Source organism: Ambystoma mexicanum, chromosome 5q, assembly GCF_040938575.1.
Source record: "Ambystoma mexicanum isolate Mex_15411 chromosome 5q, UKY_AmexF1_1, whole genome shotgun sequence".
In the NCBI taxonomy this organism is placed as follows: Eukaryota; Metazoa; Chordata; class Amphibia; order Caudata; family Ambystomatidae; genus Ambystoma; species Ambystoma mexicanum.
Genome location: NC_090933.1, coordinates 1,332,666,669 through 1,332,688,707, shown reverse-complemented (window position 1 = coordinate 1,332,688,707; position 22,039 = coordinate 1,332,666,669). Strand labels below are relative to the sequence as shown.

The following is a 22,039-nucleotide window of genomic DNA, read 5'->3' as shown; positions in this document are numbered from 1 at the left end:
CATGGACCGGGGGTTATATTTATGCTGTTGATCAACACATTAAGACTGGCCACCCAGTCCAGCGCTCTGCCTTTGATTTGGGTTGCCTCAAAGTCATGATGTTCGAAGCCTGATCTGGAGAGTGTTGCCTCTGTGCTAGCTGCCAGATGGCCTGATCCATCATGAACCCCTAAATGAAGGTCCCCCAAGAGAACCATCCTGGATGAAGGCTTCAGGCGTGAGGCTGGAATATCCGCTAAGTACACAGGAAAATCCGCTGTAGAGGTGGGCGGGCGATCCATAAGAACAATGTCAGTGTTTGTTTTGGGGTTTATCAATATTTTGGCATAACAAATTATCACAATCATTTTGCACTTCCAATCTCACTGTGTGTATTTTAAAACAAGCCTTGTGTATCAGTTAGACCCCCCACTCCTCCGTGCCCCAAGGAGCGATCCATTCTGAGTATTTTATAGCCATTGGGAATGGTAATGGTTAAAGCAGGGAAGAAAATGCTCAGTGAAACGATTACTGAGTCTGGAGACGCCAATTGTCTAGCTAATACTACTTCAAAAAGGTACAGACGTTCAAATTGTAGATTTAAATTATCAAAAAAATAGACCAGTTCTTGGGGTTTCTGTATTGTAACAATCTTCTTTTTCAGTTAATTTCATGCAGAAGCACTGGCCAACGCATTTCGGACTGATAGTCCTTCTTCAGGGCGGCTCCAAAGAAATACAACCAATGTAGTCTTATAGAGACAGTTCCTTATAGCAGCAAATGTGTTGCATATATACCACAATTTACTTATACGCAATGAGACTTATCTTCTACTCATATCTGTTCTTTGCATATTGCAGCGCGGTGTCCAGTTAGCTACACTCATTAGTGTATCATAGCACTACATTTGACTCATAATCATCATGCAACGTTGCCTAGTTGGAAGAAAAATAACAGAATCCAGTTTTCAAGCCTCTTGGGTGTATATGTTTGGTGCATTTACAATAGCCACTCTAGAACTTGTATTTACCGTGGGAATTGTCCGGAGGCCATACAGACGTTAATTCTTATGAATGTTTGGCTTTCAATTGAATCTATATGTATGATCTATCGATCAATGTCGAACTGCATGGATAAACTCTATGTGTGCAATTATGGCCAATGTACATATACTTAGTCTCTATGGTCACATACATGGAGAGCTTTATTGCTATATGTATATAGCAAAATGAGTTAACATCTATGGTGTCCAAATCTAGGCTACTAGCTCGAATTCACCATTCAGTCTATATCTTACTACTGATGATCTTGTGTGTCTTTCCCCAGTAGTTTGGTCTATTTTTGAGGACCCATCAATAAAGAGTCTCTCCCCTTCTCCCAAAGTGTTTTGTTTAACGTGGGGAATGTTATAATAGAACTCAGTATAATCTGTGCAGTTGTGGACATGATCACCTTCCTCTACGGGTTCAGCTATGAATGTTTCTGCATGCACTACTTTACATCTCACAATTTTAATGGCTGGGTTCAGAATAATCACCTTATATACAGACGTTCTTTGTGTTGTCAATGTACTTTTGGGTTTCTCTAAAATGGCGAACAAAGCATGCTCGACATACAAAGTCATTGCACACCCCATAGTTATTCTTGTAGCCTATTCAATCGCAAAAGTGGCAGTAGGCAATGATTGCTCACAAGGTCAATGCGCTCGCATTACTGGGTCTAAAATCCCACTGTAGTATGCCAAAGGTTTGTATCCTAATGTTGTCCTTTGTGTAAGAACTGCTGTCATCACTTCTCCATTTGTGTGTCAGAATAAATAAAATTCCTCACTATAATTGGGAATCCCTAACACAGGAGCTATGCACATTACCCTTTTCAGTTCCTCAATTCCATCCTCCATCTCCTCTGTCCATACTATTCCATCCTTGCCCATCTGTGCTTTCTTGAGTGCTTGTAGAAGTGATTTAGTGTATGTGCTGTAGTCAAGCACCCAGGCCCTATAGGAATAAAAACTGCTGCATTTGCTTCAGTGTCTTAGTCTTTGGAGTCTTCATAATCGCTTCTTCTCTTTCAGGTGTTACTTTCCTTCCCTTCTTGAGATATTAGCTGGCCTATATAGAACACTAAGAGAAAAGGAGGAACTTAGGCTACCCCACCTGTATCACACTGGCCGGTTATGGATCCAGCACACGTTTTTCACAGATCTGTTGGTTAGTCTGTACATATGAGAACACCCAGAATTTCTGTGATACAATTTACATTGATTTGAACATTGTGGTTTAAAATATAGCTCACACAGCTATTGACAAAGACCTTTTGTTTGCCTGAAAAAACTCCAAACACTACTACTAATATCGCAATCAACTTCCATCCCCAAGAACGCAGTATTCCCTAAAACCAGGACCCTATTCCCCAGCCTCCTTCTTCAGTAGGGATTTCGGAGCTTAGGACATGCATTTTTTTTATTGCTTCAAAAATCGTAGGGGAGTAGTCATCTACAAATACACAGCACGCTGATCCCACAATCTTGCAAATTCCCCCACGATCAACCAGGATTACATCGAGAGCCATTCTATTTTGCAGCGTCATTAACCGAATTCCTTTTTCTTCCAACGTCATGTTAAATAGTATATCTATCGTCGTGTTTATGGTATCTTTTAGTATTCTGGACAGCTGCCTTATGTTATAGGAGTTCACTATCTGGGACAAGAATGGTATGAATGATTTTGCTACGTCCTTCGCTATCAAAACACCTTTGCTACTCCTTTGGGTTCTAGATCTGGATAGCATGGCCATGTCTGCTGTTTCTAAGAGGAACACTCCTGGGAACAGTAGACCTAGGTAACATGTACCTCCCCAGTTTCTGGGCAACCAAGGATATGCTTTTTCTCCACTTATAAAATAGATAGGATCTCACACATATACTGGTTCTATTTCCCATTTCAGTACCGCTGTATTCATGCATCCAGTAAATGTTCCTACTGAATAGGAGCCCTTCTTTTTTAGACAGAAAGGGACAGTTCTTGGGTTGTAATTCACCGTGTAAGAAGGGGGAATTGCATCTTTGTTCCCGTCTGTTCTTACACGAAACGTCATCACAGATGTTTTAACTGGCGCGGACAATCTATCTTGTCTATTTTGTTGTGTTATTTTTCGTGAACTTCTAAACATAGGTTCTGGGGTCATCACTTGCGCTTTATGGAATATGGAACAACCCACAGGCCTCATAATTATTTCCTCAAACTCATTCATGTTTGTTCTATCTAATTGACCCGTACGACTCTTATTCCACTTCCCATAAAACATTGCACTTAAAGATGCACTGCATGCAGAACTTAATGGTAATGGTTGTACATACCAGCCTATTCCTTTCCCCGCATGCTGCGGTAAATGGGCGCATACCCAACAATTATTTTTCTTTAGAATTGCATGCGTCATGTTCATGATGAGTAATAGCGTATTGTTCCCATACCCTTCTCTGTGTCTCTCTTCCATTGGGGACAAAGTATAAGTAATCACCTGAACCGGGCTTTCAGTAGTGGATATATTATCTATTGGTAAAAACATTCCCAATGGGTGTATAGACTCCAGATACCATAACACAAAGGCTGTCGTTATTGGTGCTACCACACTCATGAAGCACATGATTATTGTCAAAGCCAGCATACATTTTTTTTTATCATGCGTTTTCCCTAAGTTTACAGTCTTTATACCTAACTCATTCTCAGCAGTGGTGCAGGAGGAGGCTGAAACCGGTCCCGACATTTTTCTCACCGTCCTTTTTTTTCATGACAAAGTTCGTCGTCTTCCTCCCATCCACCCGTATTGCCGTCTGCGTTGCCAGAAGCACTTGATGGGGGCCGCGCCACCTGGGTGCTAATGATGATTTTCTCTCAAAGTTCTTAAGCAGCACCCAGTCTCCTGCGCGTGCCCCGGACCAGTACATCTTACGGGTAGAGTCTCCTGCACCTGCTCATGAATCAAACACAATTTCTGCATTAAAAGGCCACAATAAGTGATAAGTACATGATGTTCCACTTCACTCAGTCGTTTTGGCTGAGGTGCGCACCAAACATTCGCCGGCCTCCCCATGACAATCTCATACGTGGAGAGGCCAGTTCGAGCCTGTACAGATGTACGCATGCACAATAGCGCTATCGGTAATGCATCCACCCAACTCAACTTGCTTCCTGCACATATCTAGCTAATTTTTGACTTGAGGATTCTGTTGTGCCTCTCAACAAGACCGGCCGAACTCGGATGCCTCGAACTATGAAATCTCTTATCAATCTGAAGACCTGCACATATCTGTAATACCACTGCGCCCACAAAATGTGGACAGTTATCTGACCATATAACACGGGGCAAGCCAAAATGAGAAAAGTATTCTTTAAGCATTACTTTGGCCGTACTCATTGCTGTGCAGTCTTTTAAGGGATACGCCTCCACCCACTTGCTGAATGCACAGATCACCACTAAGACATATTTCAAGTTTTGGCACCTCTCCATCTCTATGAAATCAAAATGGATTACCTCAAAAGGCATAGAGGGCGGGCCAAAACTGCCTATTGGAGTCAATGATCCCTTTCCTACATTGTGTTGTAAACACGTAATGCAGTTCTGCACCAACCTCTCTGCATTCTTCTTTATGTTTACATTCTGCCATACTGTAGATAGGTGCAGTATTATTTTTTTTGCACAGATGTGGGTAGGGCTGTGAGCCATTGTGAACATTGCAGTTACATAAGAATTTGGAAACATCCAGTTTTTAGTTCCCTTGTCCACCCGACAACCCTCTAAATCTAACTCAGCAGAGCCCTCTGCCCACCCTTGTATCTCATCGGCCATGGCTTCGGCCTGCATCTCTTTGACAGTGGCAATTCCATTGTCTATCATACAGGGTACTTCCTTAGTCTGGACTGTCATCATTTTATGTTTCGCAATTCAGTCTGCAAATGCGTTTCCCTCTCCCACTTTGCAGGTTACCTTTTTATGTGCCTCGCATTTCACTATTGCTAGGCGCTTTGGAAACGTGAGTGCAGACAGCAATCGTACAATCAAAGGGCCATGTTGAATTCTGGCCCCATGCAATGTCAAGAAACCCCTCTCAGCCCAGAGTCGACCAAAGTTATGAACCACCCCAAAAGCATACTGACTATCAGTATAGATATTCACGTTCAAATTTTCAGAAATCTCACAGGCTCTGGTCAATGCTATTATTTCTGCGGCTTGTGCCGAGTTGTAGGGCATTCTTTTGCTTTCTACAATGCTCTCTAGGGTAGTGATAGCGCAAGCGGCAATTGACGTGCCATCAGGTAGTTTAAAACAAGAGCCGTCACAAAATAACTCTCCATCTGGCTCTTTTAGTGGTAAGACACTTAAATCAACTCTCCCCTTTGTTTCTTCCTCAGTGACCATTAAGCAATCATGGGGTGGTGATTTGTTGTCACCAATTTCTTTTATGGGCATTGGCATTAATTCTGCAGGATTCAAGGCGCTACACCTCATAATTTGGATATGGGGCGCAAATAAGATAATCACATACCTTGTCAGTCTAGCAGAGGTGAGATGTTGCGTCTGTGTCCTATTTAATAGGACATCTATGGCATGTGGCACCATCAGAATTAAAGTATGCCCCAATACCATCCGTTCCGTTTGTTTCACCAACGCAGCAGCCGCCGCGACAGATCGCAAACATCGTGGTAGTGCGCGCGCTACAGGGTCCAGCGCAGAAGAAAAATAGCTGCACAGCCTATTTCTTCCACCTTGTTCCTGTGTCAAAACAGCTAATGCACATCCTTCATTCTCGCATACAAACAATCTAAAAACGTTTTCATAATTCGGCGTGCCCAAAAATGGAGCAGAACATAATGCAGTTTTCAATTGATCAAACACTCTCTGACATTCTTCATTCCACTGCAAATGCATCACCGCATCCTTCTTAGTTAATAGCACCATTGGCTTCACAATTAACGCAAAATTACCGATCCACTGCCGGCAATAAGAAGCCATGCCTATTATGGCTCTGACTCCTTTCTGTGTCTTTGGAATAGGCATACAAGAAATACTTTCTATGCGTTCTGGCATTAGCCTTCTCCCTTCTTTCGAAAGTAGGTAGCCCAAATAAGCTACCTCCTTTCGATTATATTGAAATTTCTTCAAACCAGCTTTATGGCCGTGTGCCGCTAGGTGTGACAGTAGTAATACGGTGCTCTTTTTACAAATCTCTTCTGTATCAGCAGCGATCAACAGATCATCTATGTATTGCAATAGTACACACCCCACTGGTAATTCTAACATGTCTAGCTGCTCTTAACGCTGTACTGTAAATACTCGGACTTTCCGTGTATCCTTGTGGAATGCGTATGAATGTAAATGATCGTCCCCCTAATGTGAACGCGAACAAATATCTACTGTCCTTGTCCACCGGAATGCTAAAGAAAGCGTTTTTTAGATCAATCAGGCTAAAGTATTCTGCTGAGGCAGGTATCCTTGTCAATATTGTAGTGATGTCTAGGACCAAAGGAAATTGTGGATCTACTACTTTGTTTAGCGCGCGCAAATCAATTATGAAACGATATGGTACTTCATTGCCTCCATTCTTAAACACTGGAAGAATCGGGCTGTTACATGTACTGCCTGGAAATTCTTCAATTACCCCTAATTTCACCAAATCTGAAACAATACTTTTCAATCCTTTCTCTCCGTTTGCCGAAATTTTATACTGGAGAATTCTTGGCAGTGTAACTGCTTCTTTCAAAATGATCCTTACTGGCTCTATCTTCAAGCATCCTACTTCGTTGTCATGCATCGCCCATATACAGGTTGGCACTTTTCTTAACTCTCCTGGCAAGGTTTCAGACATGAATTCTGACACAGGGGCATCTTGTGGCCAAATTGTCAGAAACACCCCGTCTGACATACAATGTATAATTAATTGCACCTAGCTTTTTCAACAAGTTCAATCCCAACAAGTTCTCCCCACAATTTTCTGTTAGGAGAAAGGGACAATGTTCAGTGAATGGTCCTATAGTAACTGGGACTGGTTGGGACACTGGGTTTATTACTAGTGTACCTGCGAACAGTACAGAAACATCCTTTTGCCCCGGCAGTGGTATATCCGGAACCAAGTGATGGTCTATTGAACTCTTTTGCGCTCCTGTATCTACAAGAAAGCGGTGCCCCTCATTCCCGAACTCCCATTTTTACGTAGGGTCCTCTCTGAAATAGACACTGGTTCCAACCCCTGCCCTGGGCTGTCCTATTGGGGAAATAACACATCATCCGATGTGTAGTCACTACTATTCCTGTAATACGTATTTGGCTGCGTATTGAAAATGTTCCTATTCTTTCCTCTATTTCCCCCACTCTGATTCCCATACTGTTGGTTTTGCTGACCCTGACTCTGGTTAGGAGCACTTTGGTTTTGGGCTTGGTTTTAATTACCTTCATTATTGTGGTGCTGCTGCATACTATTCCTATTTGGTCCCTCTGTGCTGTCTTCTCTGACCAGGTCCACTTCTATTCTGTAAATGTGGACATTGCGCTCGCCAGTGTCCTTCCTCCTTACAGTATGCACACTGATTTGGTCCCAATGGCCCCCCGTGCATATTCGAATTACTCCTCCCTTCTGCGTTCCCTCTTCCTCTATTATGTCCTGCTACTTGCTGCAGTAACACCCTTGTTTTCAGATTTACTCTATCTTTCTCCTCCTGGTCCTTTCCCGCATTCACTCTCGTCTCATAATATTGGGCCATGTGCAATACTTCACCCAGCGTTTTTGATTGCCATGCACTTTCTGATGTCATTATTAGGTTCTGAATTGGAAGTCTCAACCCCCTCACACATTTATCAACAAATAGCCTCTTCCCCGCTTCCGAGCTCACATCCTGCCCACTGAAGTCTGTGAATACTTCTTCGAATTTATTGAAATAATCTGTTGCTAACTCATCCTTGCCTTGCACAAATGCAGTCAACTTGTCCCATTGAATTCTTTTCTCTGGGACAATTTCTTTTAATTTCCGTATTATGCGTGCTGGTAATGCTACCATGTTCGTTCCTGGTGTCCCTCCAGCCGCTTTATTCCTGTCTTCTATTACCAAGTCCGCCCATGTGGCGCCATAGGCCGTTACGTCATCCACCTTTCTTATTTGCTTCCATATGTCTGTTGGCAGGATCACTGGGAATATTAGGTCTATGTCACCCATGGTAATCACGGATGATTGCAGGCAGGACTCTACTTCTTTGTAAAACCCTGCAGGATTCTTTCTTATATCGGGAATCGTCTGCTTTATGTTGTTCTTGTCTGGAAAAGGGGACATGTACACACTGGGCGGTATAATAGGCTGGCGTTACCTGCGCCGTTACGGTGCCCTTTGCGGGAACCTCTGTTTTTGGCACAAAGGTAGGTGGGACCTCTCTCATAGGGAATGCCCCACTTACTGTCCCTCCCCCTTCTCTCATGTGTAATAATATTCCCAGATCAAGCGATAGGGCTGTTTCTCCTGTCCCTCGCTCTAGTGCTCTCTTATATACTGCCATTATTTCGGGTGGGCTGGCCTTGCCGTTTTATATATCTTTGTCTATTAAATGTTCAGCCATTGACTGCAGTGCTTTTCTTTTCATGGGCATGGAATATTCATCAAATATCTCATGTATCTCCATTGTGGGGATACTGGGATCGGACATCCATCTAACGCCTCTCGTATACATACTTTCAATTTGTCGCCCCTCTGTACAGACGACATTGAATGTCGTCGCTATATATATGGCTCTACCGCTTCCTTCCTATCTCTCCCGATATCCTTACCCCTGTACCCAGGTGCAGTAAACATTTCAGCATAATCATTATCCAATTCATTTTTAAGCTCAAAAAGTCCATACACATGTTCCCTCACTTCTTCATCGTCTACAGCGTGCTAATGCATTAAAGTCTAACAATCGCTGCGGTGGTAATTTCCCAATTAACTGTTTCCATCTCTCCACCAAATATTCACCCATGCATTCCAACACTACCTGTCTTTTGTTGCTTCTTCGGAAGTCATATATCGAAGCCAATGCTGCCGTCCCATCATTCCTGTCTATTAACATTTCTGCCTGTTGCTGCAATTCCACCTTCCTTTCTTTGCTGATCGCACTGCGAGTTACCTTCGTGCATGCACCTTGTTCAGTCCCGCCTCTTGCCCCTGTGGTTTCAACTTCAACCCCTGGAGGGATGGACGGTACCGAGTCTGTATCCAAGGTGGGAGGTGCAGATGGGAAAATAGGAACGGGGAGTGTCTGCTGTGGGCCTGGTTGGCTAATAGGAAGTGTTACGTGCGTGATCTGTGGCTGTGGGAGGGCTTGAGCTACGGGAGATGCTTGAGCAATAGTTACTGACGTGTTTGGCCTCGCTTCTGATCTTGGGCCTTGTTTTGTATGGATCAATATGTTTTTCATCACTTCATCTGCTATGTTCAATTCTCGTTGTGGGTATATTTTTTCTATATTCAACTGGTCACGTCTACCTGACCTCATTAGACTCTCAGACCACTCCTCCTCCACCTTTTCTGCCGCTACTTCACCTTTCAATTTATGCCTGCGCACATGCTTCACTCTACTTCGAACTTCACATACATCTCATACGCCGGCATTCCCCCAGGTGGTGCAATTTGGCCATCTTCCAAAGATTGTCTACCGCAGCAAAAAAAAAACACTAGGGTAGACAATACCCCAGGCATGTTTCAACCTCCCCTTGGTTAATCAACCTTACCTAGGGCGTTTGATTTTGCAAAGTCAACTCTCAACCAATATCAGGATTACCTGAGTGATTTATGACTCACCTGATAAATCAATTTGTCCACCAGGACACAATTCGTCTGTATACTGACACAACCAATGACGTTGTGTCTGCGTTTCTTGGCTTCTGCCTCATTTTGGGACCCTCGCCTCCTTGTTCTCTGGTGGGATACGTCAATCAGGGATCAGATGTGTGCAGATCTGCAAAGGAATCTCTCATCACTTCTACAGGGCACCCCGAACACCTCTTGATCCCGGCTCGATCGTCCCGTCCTCGTCGTTCTCCGCCTTTACTCAATCACAATGTACACGATGGAACAAGTAGGGGAGGGTCCCTATTCGGGCACCATCTTGAAAGGGGCCCCTAGGGGTCCCTAGCGTTAGGCAAACAAGGAGAGTCACCACACACGATAGATACGCCAGACACGAGGTTGTATTCCCAAAGCTAGGGTTTATTGCAAAGCAAATAGTCTCAGTTGGCCAACTCGGTCTTACGCCCTGCGACGTGCATCTCTAGACCACAAGGGACGCAAGAGAGTGAATTGCGTACATTAGTTACATATATACAAAATGCATATCATACAATCAGATGTGACATGTTTAACACCCCCCTTTATTGTGTTTCTTTGAACTCGGTTTGATGATGGATAATTTCAACGAATATGACACCTTCAAATATCTATTCTAGCAACAGTATGCAACCTTGCAAGTGTGGAGACATCTTTTCATTGTTGAACAGAACACAGTGCTTCTGTTCTTTTAAGTGAGCTACAAATAGGGGAAGAGTCACATTGCAGACCTTGCGATCTATAAGGTGCTATTTGTGTCCTAGGAGCCGACACGTTCGACAGGGCTCGGAAAAGGGGGGCCGTAAGAAGAGCATAATTCAAGCCTTTACCTGCTTTATTCTAACATATTCTACCATATAACGAGACTGGCTGGCATCTGTGAAATGATTAAATGCCCTGGGGCTCTGCTTCAAGGCTACATTCGGGAGGGAGCCGGGCATTCCTCTCCGGATCTGCCTACGTTGTGTTTCAACAAACTCTTATTAGCCTCGCGGCCTTGCGGCCTTGTCCTTTCACATTCAGACAACAATGTTAACAGTCGAGCAGTGTAAGCAGAAATGTGCTGCGAAGCAATTTGAACAGAAAGCAATGAGCAATCGTTAGAAAACAAAATGGCGATTCTTGTTACATCAAAATGGCCGTTCATTGGTCAAACTCGGAAACCTGTATTTCTATCGTTACGTACATGAGACGTTTGGCCTTCGGCCACCAAAATGCATTTGCCGTCCATCGTGAGAGGTGTCAATTTTTCCTAGACCGACACCTTTTGCCACACCTTGTTACAGCTTGCAAACTGTTCCCCATCTCCATATATACAAAAGAAGGATACGTGTGCTCGTGGTCATGGGGGGCCTGTAGGCACCAGATGCCTGCCTCCAGCATTTCAATTTATGTTTTCAAAATGGGTCGTGCTGCTCCCAATTATGGGGCTCCCTTTTTTTGTTGTCCTAGTGAGGCAACATGTTACCTCTCAACATTCTACTGCAACGCTCCCCAAACAAATGCCACCCCTCTCAGCAGCCCACTAGATGATGCAGGCAAGCTGCTAATCACTTCCTTTCTTAAAGGGGAGCATCCAAAGTGGGAGTTATATTTACAAGTGATGGCGCATCAAAGTGACCGTTGTTTTGGACAAGATGATGGTAATGTTTCCTTGTTAAGAAGTGCAAAGGGACATTTTTATTTTGAATGCACACACAAAACAGTTTAAAACTATCTGCCTTATTTTCACATGTTCATATTCAACACATCAAAAAAAATATTTTAGGTAGAATGTGGCATTTACCTCACATTAATGTAGCATGTCCTTTTCAAACATCGAAACAAACAGGTAAGCTTTTCACACATTAGCTTTTATTAGGAGTCCAAGGGCCTCATTACGAGGAAGGCGGTAGAAGGATAATGGCGCCGGTAGAGCTGCCGGTACCGTTACCCCTCTACCGCCTCATTACGAGGTCGGCTCGCTGGACCCGCTAAGGACGTCTGGTAAAACCAGGCAACCTTAGTGGGTCCCGCGACAACGGGCACATCATTAACGGGCCTGTTGTTAGCATCCTACCCATTCTCATTGAGCACTATGTGGGCTCAAATGGGGATGTACCAGGTCTGGGTTCCTTGAATGGGGAAATACCGGGCCCTCCAAGGTCGGAATGGCCCCATTCAAGGAACTCGGACCCGCTAAAAGCGGCATGGCTACCTCCATACTCGTAATGAGGCCCTAAGTCTTGAAGTGCATTTTCAAAATACACAGGCCATTTTGTGCCTTCTGGTGAATTGCATTCTGGTATTTGTAGTCTTCCATTCAAGGCGTGGAAATAATGAGACAATTGTAAACTTTTAGCATAGCATATTTCTATAAGGATTTATATATTTGTGTGAGTACTTTACTATATTCCGTGTAAAGGGATGTAATTTCACCGAAATGACTGGGTTAGCGGAAGTGACATCGCATGAACATTGACTTGTGATAATATCACAGGAAGTGATGTCATTTGACCCCGCCCCCAAGTGGAATCACAGAAAGTGATGGTACACAACCTTTCACACCTTGACAAAACAGGAACTGGCATTAAGCACAGTTCGTCAGTACACTAAGACAAATATGGTTACAATATCACTGTAATATGATAAAAATGTCATGCAAGAATGAATCACCATATGTAGCATTCATATTATCAGTGCGTGCATGCACATACTGCCAAATTGCTGTGAATGTAAACATTTGCACGTACCTTGGCTAGCCTGTAGTTATGGTCATCTTGAGCTTCCGGACAAGACAATACAAGCTGCTCCTGCTTGGTGTTGGTGTGCTCTGGCCAGAATGGCCATCCGGCTCCCAGTCCTGTGCCACAAGATGTGGAAACCTGGCATAGAAGGAAATGGCAATGCGTGCTCAGTGGTCAGGGTACACAAATACACAAAAACACAATTGCAACATGCGCCTAATGAAAAAATGAGGCAAAGCACCATGCAGCAAAACCGACAGCAACACTTGACTTAAAGCGCCACTCAGTTGTGTTGGGTATGGGGACAGCAGAAATGCATGCACTAGGCCTAAAATCACAAGTCAAGAGAAATCTCCAGCCATGCCCGAGCTCCACTGAGGACAGCCCACATCCCCAATCACCACAACGCCTCTTCATTGTTCTAATAGTGTTGCAAAGATGTTCGGGAGGAATGTGTTCTACAAGGCCGTGATCACAGACCGGCACCTGGTGTGCATGTTATCTCACACTGGCTAAAGCATGACCCGGCCCTTCCACAAGGCGACCACAAGTTACAGCCCACATAACTGACTAAACCTTAAGATCCCTGAATTCCATGGCACCCGGTGCCTGTTGACCACCAACCCCAAAGTAACAAGTCCTGAAATGTTCCAAGAGGACGGACAGGGCACATCATTGAGCGACAATTGTGTGATTTATGTTGTGAGGTGCTGGGAGGGATATATTATAGGTCAAAACGAGGGTGGAGAGCTTGGAGACGGACGGGAGTGAGTGAAATGGGTGTGTGAATGTTAGAGTGCCCCAGAACCTCCTTTGTGCTTGTCTTAAGACCTGCCAAGTGCACAGTATGAGTGATGAAATAGTTGTATGGTAGGAGTATAATTAATATGTTTTCTGACCTTCGATGTGAGAAGATACTCACCATAGCACCCACGTGATGAAAGACGGACGGGCTGGAACCAAGAGCCTGCCATCCCTTATGGGGTCGGCAGATTCTTTATAGGCACACACCAACCGCCGTGCAGTATTTTACCCTACTTAATTGCGTTATATAGGTGTGTTGCTTTATAAGATTCTGCTTGCACTACTTTTCAGTAGAACGTTCTTAGCAGCAGAGTTCTTTGCTTTTGCTCTCATCTGCGTGTGAGATTAAAACGTATTATCCTTACAAGATCGACTTTGGCCTTTCTTCCCTAGTGGGTTGTATTCTCTCTGGTGTGAGCGTTCAGGGGTGTGAATTCAATTGATGACCCTCAACGTGATCCCAGTACCCTGGTACCTGCAGAGGCTTCCAGGCCGCTTCTCCAGAAGGAGCTGTGTCCACCTACAGAGACAGGTCCTGAAAAAACACGTTTTCCGAGTGGTTTAGCAGGAGTTCTTTGAAGTGGGGCATGGCTCTGAGGAGAGTGCAGGCCGGTGTTGGAACCCTGTTGAGGAGTTTGGGTGAGCCACACGTGAGTAGACTCTTGTAAGAGATAACAAATAGTGGACAGATGCATGGGGAAGTGTGAAAGACCTGAGTACATGGAGAGCGAGGTCGATGTGACATGGGTGAGGTCAGAGTTATTTGTTATTAAAATATGTACTATGAAGAGAGTGTTCGGTAAGGCAAAGGTAAGGCAGGGAGCCCCTCCGCGGAAGCGGAGGGAAGGTGGAACCACAAGACATTATATTATTTAGAGGAGGAATACAGAAACAAAATCAGTGGTCTCATAATAGGCCTGGAAGTAGTGTTCATCCTGTTAGCTTATTTTATTGTATTTGTGTTGTATTGAATAAAGAGTAGGCCCTAGAAGGGGCGGTAAGTGTGTGCATCGCGGTGTGGTATGGTATGGTATTGGATGGTTTTGTGGAGTGGTGTATGTGTGTAAGGAAGGGGGATAGAAAAAGGTTGAAGCTGATTTTCTTTGTTTTTGTTGTTATAAGCAAGTGGCAGCGTGTGTGGTGCCTTAGTACGTCTTTGCAGGGTCAGTAAGAGATAGACACCACTAGCATGGGGAGCTGGAACAGCAATAGAACATATGTATAATGCCTGCCACTGTATCATGACAGGGTGGAAAAATATAAGCAGTGGATTGCAGAGACGTGGGGTTTGGGGGGATGCCCTGCCCATGGCCAGAGTAGGGCTCACACAACAGCAGCATCATCATCATCTTAGAACACATGTCCACATTTTTATTAGCAAAATATAAGGGAAAGCAGCTACAGAATAGAAAATTAAATGTAGATCTCTGGCGTATGTTTGAAGACGCAGAAGATCAAGGGAACGGAGTAGAGGCGGAGAGACAAAGATGGAAAGTGCAAGAAGGGAGAAGGAGAGGGCGTGGTGCCATTGGTGTGTGGGGGATTATATCCCTCGACAGCATATCCCGGAGAAGGGTGCACCAATCCAAGCTATGTACCCGTTGCAATAGGGACCCCTTCTGCTGTGGTAGGGTCCTCTGCAGCACAAGCAACAATGCTGGCTACCGCTCCCCACCTCTGTATATTCACCCGCCTGAAGTACTGGCATCAGTGGGTTACAGGTCAAGGGAGTTTGAGGACAGACTGACAGGATTACTAACAGAACTAAGAAGGATATAGACATCCCTAAGAGCAGTAAGGGAAATAGGGGCATCGAGAAAAGTGTCGGGAGAATGGAAATCAGGGGAAGTGCTGCTTAGGATGAAACATTGAAGAAATAAGACATGTAGGTCTTGAGAAAGGAAGAATCCCGGGTGGGTGGATAATCTTGGGAGAGGAAAATACAATGTTTGGAGAGAATGTGGAGGAAGAGGACGATGATACATTTGCGGAGGGTCAGAGCAAAGGAGAAGGAAGGGGTGCAGGGGCAGGTGAGAAAAACCCTCAAGTAGAATGTCTGTGGGCTGGAGACAGGTTGAGGAACATGGCCGGCCGGATGGCATTGGTAAAGAGTAGAAGAGGAGTTGTGAAGAAGGGTGTGGGAAGTAGGGAAAAGATGCAGATGACCCTCATACATAAGGGGGCAGGGAGAACAAAGTATGTGCCCTCGCCCCAAATGGATACAAATAATGTAATTAAGGCCCTCCCGCAGCTTACAGCAGTGGCGAGCAAGTGGATATATGAATTAGAAAAAGCAAGCAGCAGGGGTGCCACTGGCAATAGGGAATTTCAATAGCTTGATGGTTGCTATAATTGGGGACCAGGCTGGGGATATGTGGGTTAAGGCCAGATACCCAGGAGTAACCCTGGGGAAGATGCACATTATGGAGCAGCGTTCAATGGAGTAAGAGCACAGGTATGGGATGCACTACGGAGGGCCATCCCAGATAACCAATGTATAGTTCCTGATGCAGAATACTATGGGTGATGATGAGGACCCAGCTAGATTTATTCTTAAAATGCAAGACATGTGTAGAGCTGAAAAGGGAGGGCCTTGGGATCAGTCAATACCATGTTTCCATTTTATCGTAAAGAGGGGCTTGTCAAAGGAAGTGCAGAAGGCCTTGGATATGATCGTGGGTATTGAGGCAATTTGACAGTGGGGTTGGCTACAACAGAGTTTAAAATACTGTCATAAGTACTTTTTGAAGCATGGTCTTAAACCAAATCTTCTTAAAACAAAGGAAAGTCAAACTTTTAATGGATCCTGGATAACTCATTAATTGGGGTGGTGGATGAATACAGGTATTTGGGTTTGGCCTTTTATCACGAATCACGAGGGGGGCTGCAGATGTGGTGGCAAAGCAAGCAACCATGGGTTAAAAGTGCCTTCTCGGTTTTATCCTCAATTTGGGAAAACTCCTGGATAAGTGTGTCCAGGTGATGGAGTCCAAAATTAACACGGCTATCCTCTATGGTTTGGGGGCATCTCCCTGTGGATGCTTGGAAAGCCTCCAAAACTCAGGGCTTTGGAGGGTCACCGGTCCCCCCCCCCCCCCAACTAGTTCCCCGGGTGATGGGTTGCAACATGAATTGGGGCTCATCAGTAGAACCATCCAGGTCCAGAAAAGGCTTTTGAAATGTTTCCTGAATACCCATCTTGGCACCCCTACAAATCCAAACATCACTATTGCACTAGGAGTATACCTGTGTTTTGCTAGCAAAGATTATAAGAGGTGATATAACAGCGGGATAACTCTAATGAAACAATGAGGTTTGAGGGATGCAATAGCCCTTGCTGATCTATCGCATAATCAGTGTGAGGTTATGCTTTAAAAAAAAGGGAGCCGATTTGGAATCTGGCGCATTACAGGATAGAATCACAAAACTGCCCTTACTGCAACATTATCTCCACATGTGCAGTTAAGTTTAAACCCTCCTCAATCTTCTTTCACAAGCTCTGACAGTCTTCCATGAGAGCCGGTGCAGTATGAGAAGCAACCATGAGTTTCTGTCTTTCCTGAAGTGAGAAAGATCAGCCACCAACCACCTTAGCTAGTGAACTCCCCAGCATTTCTGAGGACAAGGAAGACCTTGAGACCAGGAGGGCTCCATTTAAGGTACATACTATCTAAGGAATGCAGCCTTGCTTAAGGATACGAGGAAGGTGCTGTTTATGCTACCTAAATCTTGGAGAAGAAGAAACATCACAGTAGGCCTGTCCTATACACCATGGAGCACCTTTGATATGGATATTCTTTTTCTAATGTATATGCAGTTTTTCCCTTTGTAACAGCAAATATTTATACATTCAGCTAAACGCCTGTCAGACACAAATAAGATGACATTTATGATAATTGCCTTGTTATGCATGTCCGTAATCATGATAGAACTGCAATTGTGTCTGCTGTAATACACAAGAATTGTACCTACGGCCAGTGCAGTATCTGGATGTCTAAAGCAGGCATTGCGTCAGAGATCCACGACTAGAGGAGATTTCCTGGGGACCCTTAGAGACACTGCATTCCAGTAAAAAACCTAAGAAAGCCGAGGCTGGTTATGAAGGGGTCAGATACATCAAGTGCCCCCTGACCAACCAGGTTCTTGAAAATTCCAGGCATCATCAAAAAATTACTGGCTCCAGTTGTGGCATGTGTAGTATCGATTATATGCACAAAATATATACTTTGTGGTAGTTTTAGTGAGGCAAATGTGAGGCAGGAGTCATATCATCAGAAACTAGATATGGAGGAATACTTTCCACGACGTCACTTGCTGTGTGGCATGTAGTACTGATGATGTCTTCAAGGATGGACACAAAGTTCATCAAATCTTCTATATCTCTGTTACTTATGGACATATTTTAATTAATTCTCAAAGGAAACTATTTTCAACCCCAAGGCACGACTCGTAATATAAGGCAGACATTTAGCCGTAGGGTATTCCGCCCCAGCCATAAAAAGCCTGGTGGACCAGGCAAAGGGCCTTCAACTGAACATGTTTGGCATCCGGCAGCCAACTGAGTTTACGGATAAATGGGACAGCTGTGTGGCAAAATTCTGAAGAATTTGCAAACGATCCAGTACATAGGCGCACTGGAATATAGGGAATGACCCATTGCAGGAGCCGGAGCTGGAAGTGGCCGTGCCAACCTGTGCCTCCATGGACAAAGATAAGGTAAGTTTAAACCCCAAGTCCTTAACCATGGAAACTGGCTGAGGAAAGCAGCCCAGAGAATACCGCCAGTTACTTACATGTACAGTCAGCATATTAAACTTCCACACACCAAGTGACAGTTAGCAAGGACCACACTTAGAATTCTGAACCCTAGCTTGCGTCACATCCAGATGGAAGTGTGACTGTTAGCATGTGCCGCACTCATATGGAATTCTGAAGTTTAGCTTGTGCCGCACCTAAATAGAAATGTTATTCTTAACATGCACCACACTTAGAATTTTAAACTTTGGCTCGCGTTGCATTTGGATAGAAATGTAATGTCAGCATGTACCGCACCTAGATGGAATCCCATCATTGCAATGGACAGCAATGCCAACTAACCAACCAACTAACAATTCCATCCCTCTGCATACACCTCTCAAACTCTAACCAAACACAACCACAAGCCTAAAACGAAGCAATCCGCACAAACTTCACAACAATGCAACAACAAAACAAACCACATAGACTTGCACAACAGCACACAACGACTACGGACCGTAAAACACCCCAAGCCCAGACAATGGACCAACCGAGCTGAGGCTGCCAAAAGCACATCACTGCTCTCTTGCACTTTTCCAGCTTATTCCCACTAACCCACCCCCTCTCCTCCCCTTTTTCAGAGCCGCCAGAGCGCCAGGGGACCATTTCAGTGGTGATAGTTGGCGGTACAAATGTCCTTTAACATTAACCAAGTGCCACTGCTTTATCTTTTTTAGAAAAAGGTTAGACACAGTGCTGCTGTAAATGCACATATGCACTTTTCCTTTTTCAGTCCATATAAAACGTCATAGTTTCCAAGCTTTCTCATTGCACCTCTTACAGTGCCACCATTCCCACCTGCTCACACGTGTGTATACTGGCCAAGTGTCTATATAGAACACTTCACCTTACATATATACAACTGTTCTTTCCCAACCACTACTACTAGACACCAAACACTGCTCCAACTACAATCTGCCATTGCATTACCACTAGGCCAGTGTACCTATTCTTTAAAAACACATTACAAATGCATTGCACCACAAACAGAGCATTTCTCTTATTTTTTATTGTATTGTGCATCTTAGCCAAAACAATTTTCGACTTTTTACGCAGAATACAAAGAGCATAAAACCATGTAATATTAAATTATATAATTGAAGACAAATGAAGAAATGAAATAACTACATAGAACTTGCTCAACTGCATAAAAAGGAAAGAGAAAAATAAAACAAAACAATTTTGATAAAAAGTATAAAAGTTTCCATCCTCTCGAAAGATAAACATCAGACTATATGCCAAAGGATATAGAAGAAACTAAAGAAGATAAAAATACAAGGATATGGACTCCTCGTGCAAGTACCAAGCATTAACTTACAACATCAATTTAAATAAGAACATGTTCAACCAGATTTAAATCACTGAGAGGTTTTACCACTTCCATTGTCAAGAAAACTTTAACTGAGATAATTCTCTCCCACAGGTCATCAGAGTCCAGCCATTTCTCCCTACCGAAGAACCCCTGCAGTCTCCCCCATCTCAATTCCCTGATCCCAGGACATGTTTTGCTGTATGCATAGTGTTCATCTCACAGTCCTGACACCTGTCTTATCCCCGATTGTATAGAATTTCTAAGGAGGGCAGGATGTTTAGTTTAAATTTAAGGAAATTCATCCTGGCCTCAGGGAATTTTTGTACATAGGTCGGTAGAGCTCTAAGTTTATCATAAGCTGAAAAAAATATATGGATAGCTTTGCTGATGGTAATCTATCGATTGTCCTGATTCAATCTCTTCTCTTGGTAAATTCCTTAGATCTTAAAGGATTACAATTCAGGGTATCTATGTCTGAGTCTGCTGTGCGAAGGATATCGGAACATTTAGATTTAAGTATTTCCAAAAACATATTGGGCCTCATTACGAGGTTGGCGGTAGCCTTGCGGTTTTACCGGCAAGGCTACCTCCAAACCCGCATCTGAGTCCGGAACCTGTGAATGGGCAATTACTCGGCTATTCGGGCCCAGCCAGACCCGGTATTTGCCCTTTTGCGGGTGCCGGGCCTGGTACATCCCCATTCCCATTTGAGCCCCCATAGGGCTCATTGGGAATGGAGAAGATGGCAACACCTGTACTGTTAATAACAGTAATGTTGCTCCCATCATGTTCTGCTCACGGGTGCCGGTACAGCCACCATGTCAGACTGGGTGGCTGCAAAGGCCCCCGCGAGCAGAACCCCTAGTATGGCAGTACGGTAGCAACGGTGCCGGTAGCGATACCAGGGCTGTTGTTGCCTTACCGGCATACTCGTAATGAGGCCCATTGTCTCCCTTAAGCATTTGGATTCGAACGTCCTTTTAAAGAGAGTCAATTTGAGGGACGTTGATCAATCTATATGAAGTAACCCATCTTAATTCCATTGATAAAAGAAGGGAAGACAGACCCAGCTCATAACGTATAAAGGCCATAGGAACTGAGTTGGGAAGATTCAATACTCTCTTCCATATCCTTGCTTCAGTACGTTCACAGTTTATTTCAAAGCTTTGGATGTTACACTACAGTCGGAACAACAAGGTTGGTATAACCTTCCCGACATAGTATTTTATCAGCAGGATAAGTGAAAATGTACAATATTTTAAGTGGATCTTGATCATATGAGATCCTAACTTTATTGCTTCCAAATCTAAGGCGTTATTCAGATCCAATTTAGTTGGACAAGATACACGAGTTCCCCTACCAGAGGAACAGAGTAACCATCCATTTTCTAGGGAAATGGCTTTGTTTTTGTCAGTGGACGCTTAAAGATCAAAACTCTGGATTTATCTGGGTTAATTTTCAAACCATTATATTTTGAATACTCTCCCAGGGCCGTCATGAGCCTTTGAAGGCCGATTTGCGTATAATCCAGAACAATGATATCGTCCGCGTAAACTAACTACGATAACCTGGTCTCTCCGATCTTAGGGCTGGCCAGCAGCAGAGTCAAAAAACAATGAAGCAAATCAGATAAGTAGAGATTAAATAGGAAGGGAGCCACCAAGCAGTCCTGGCCAACCCCTCTCTGAATGAGGATCACCTGTGATAGTTTGCCAGCTGTAGATAACCTCACTCGTAGGGTGGAATTGTGGTGGAGTTCTTTAAGCACAGCCAAGAGGGACTCCGGGATCCCCCAGCTTTTCAGTTTCCACCACAGATGCTCTCTATTTACAGTATCAAAGTCCTGGGATAGGTGCACCCAGGCCCCAAAGAGAGGTCTCCCCCCTCTTAACTGCACTCCCCGAGTTCAAACAAGTGAGAATGAGGTTATTCAGTGTAGTAGATAAAACTCTGAAGAATCCCGTCTGAAATTTAGAGAGAATTCCCTTAGCTGTGGCCCAATCTTCAAGGTCTCTAAGGACCAGACCAGCAAATATTTTGCTATCAGCGTCCAGTAGATAAATCAGATGATAATTGGCCGCTGCTAGGCGATCACCATGCTTAAAGAACGGAATGTTCACGGAGCTTCTCCAAGAATTTGGAATGATAGCTGTTCTAATGACATTATAGAATGGTGCCTTTTACACTGTGGACCAAAGTTCAGGGTTTGACTTAAACATTGCATTGGGGAGTCCGTTCGGCCCTGCTGCACGTGACACTGATGATTTAATTATTAATAATCTGATCTCTTCCAGAGAGTAGGACAGGACCCAGTTCCCAGGAAATATATTAATTGGAGCAATACTCTCTGGTGAGCCAAAGATATTAGTAAACTGCTCAACCCAGGAGTGCTCCTGTATAATCGTTTCTTATCCTTGAATAGATCTTTTGTTAATCAATGACCAGAAATTAAGAGAATTTTTGAGACACACCATTTTTAGCATGTTCGCTCCATCTCTCTGTAATCTTAACGAATTCTGGGATCTTATCCAGTTCCTAAAGGTATTATTTATTTGCCTGGCCTGTAGATAGTACTG

General features: G+C 44.0%; 1 protein-coding gene across 2 annotated transcripts in view; it reads right to left on the bottom strand.

Annotated features, from left to right (window-relative positions):
• Window positions 1-22,039, bottom strand: part of LOC138498083 (zinc finger protein 84-like) — a 93,212-nt gene that overhangs the window by 46,862 nt on the left and 24,311 nt on the right. For both annotated transcript variants that reach the window (XM_069621931.1, XM_069621932.1), the window contains one exon: window positions 12,557-12,688. The gene's annotated coding sequence lies outside the window, so the exon portion shown is untranslated. The remainder of the gene's footprint in view (window positions 1-12,556; window positions 12,689-22,039) is intronic.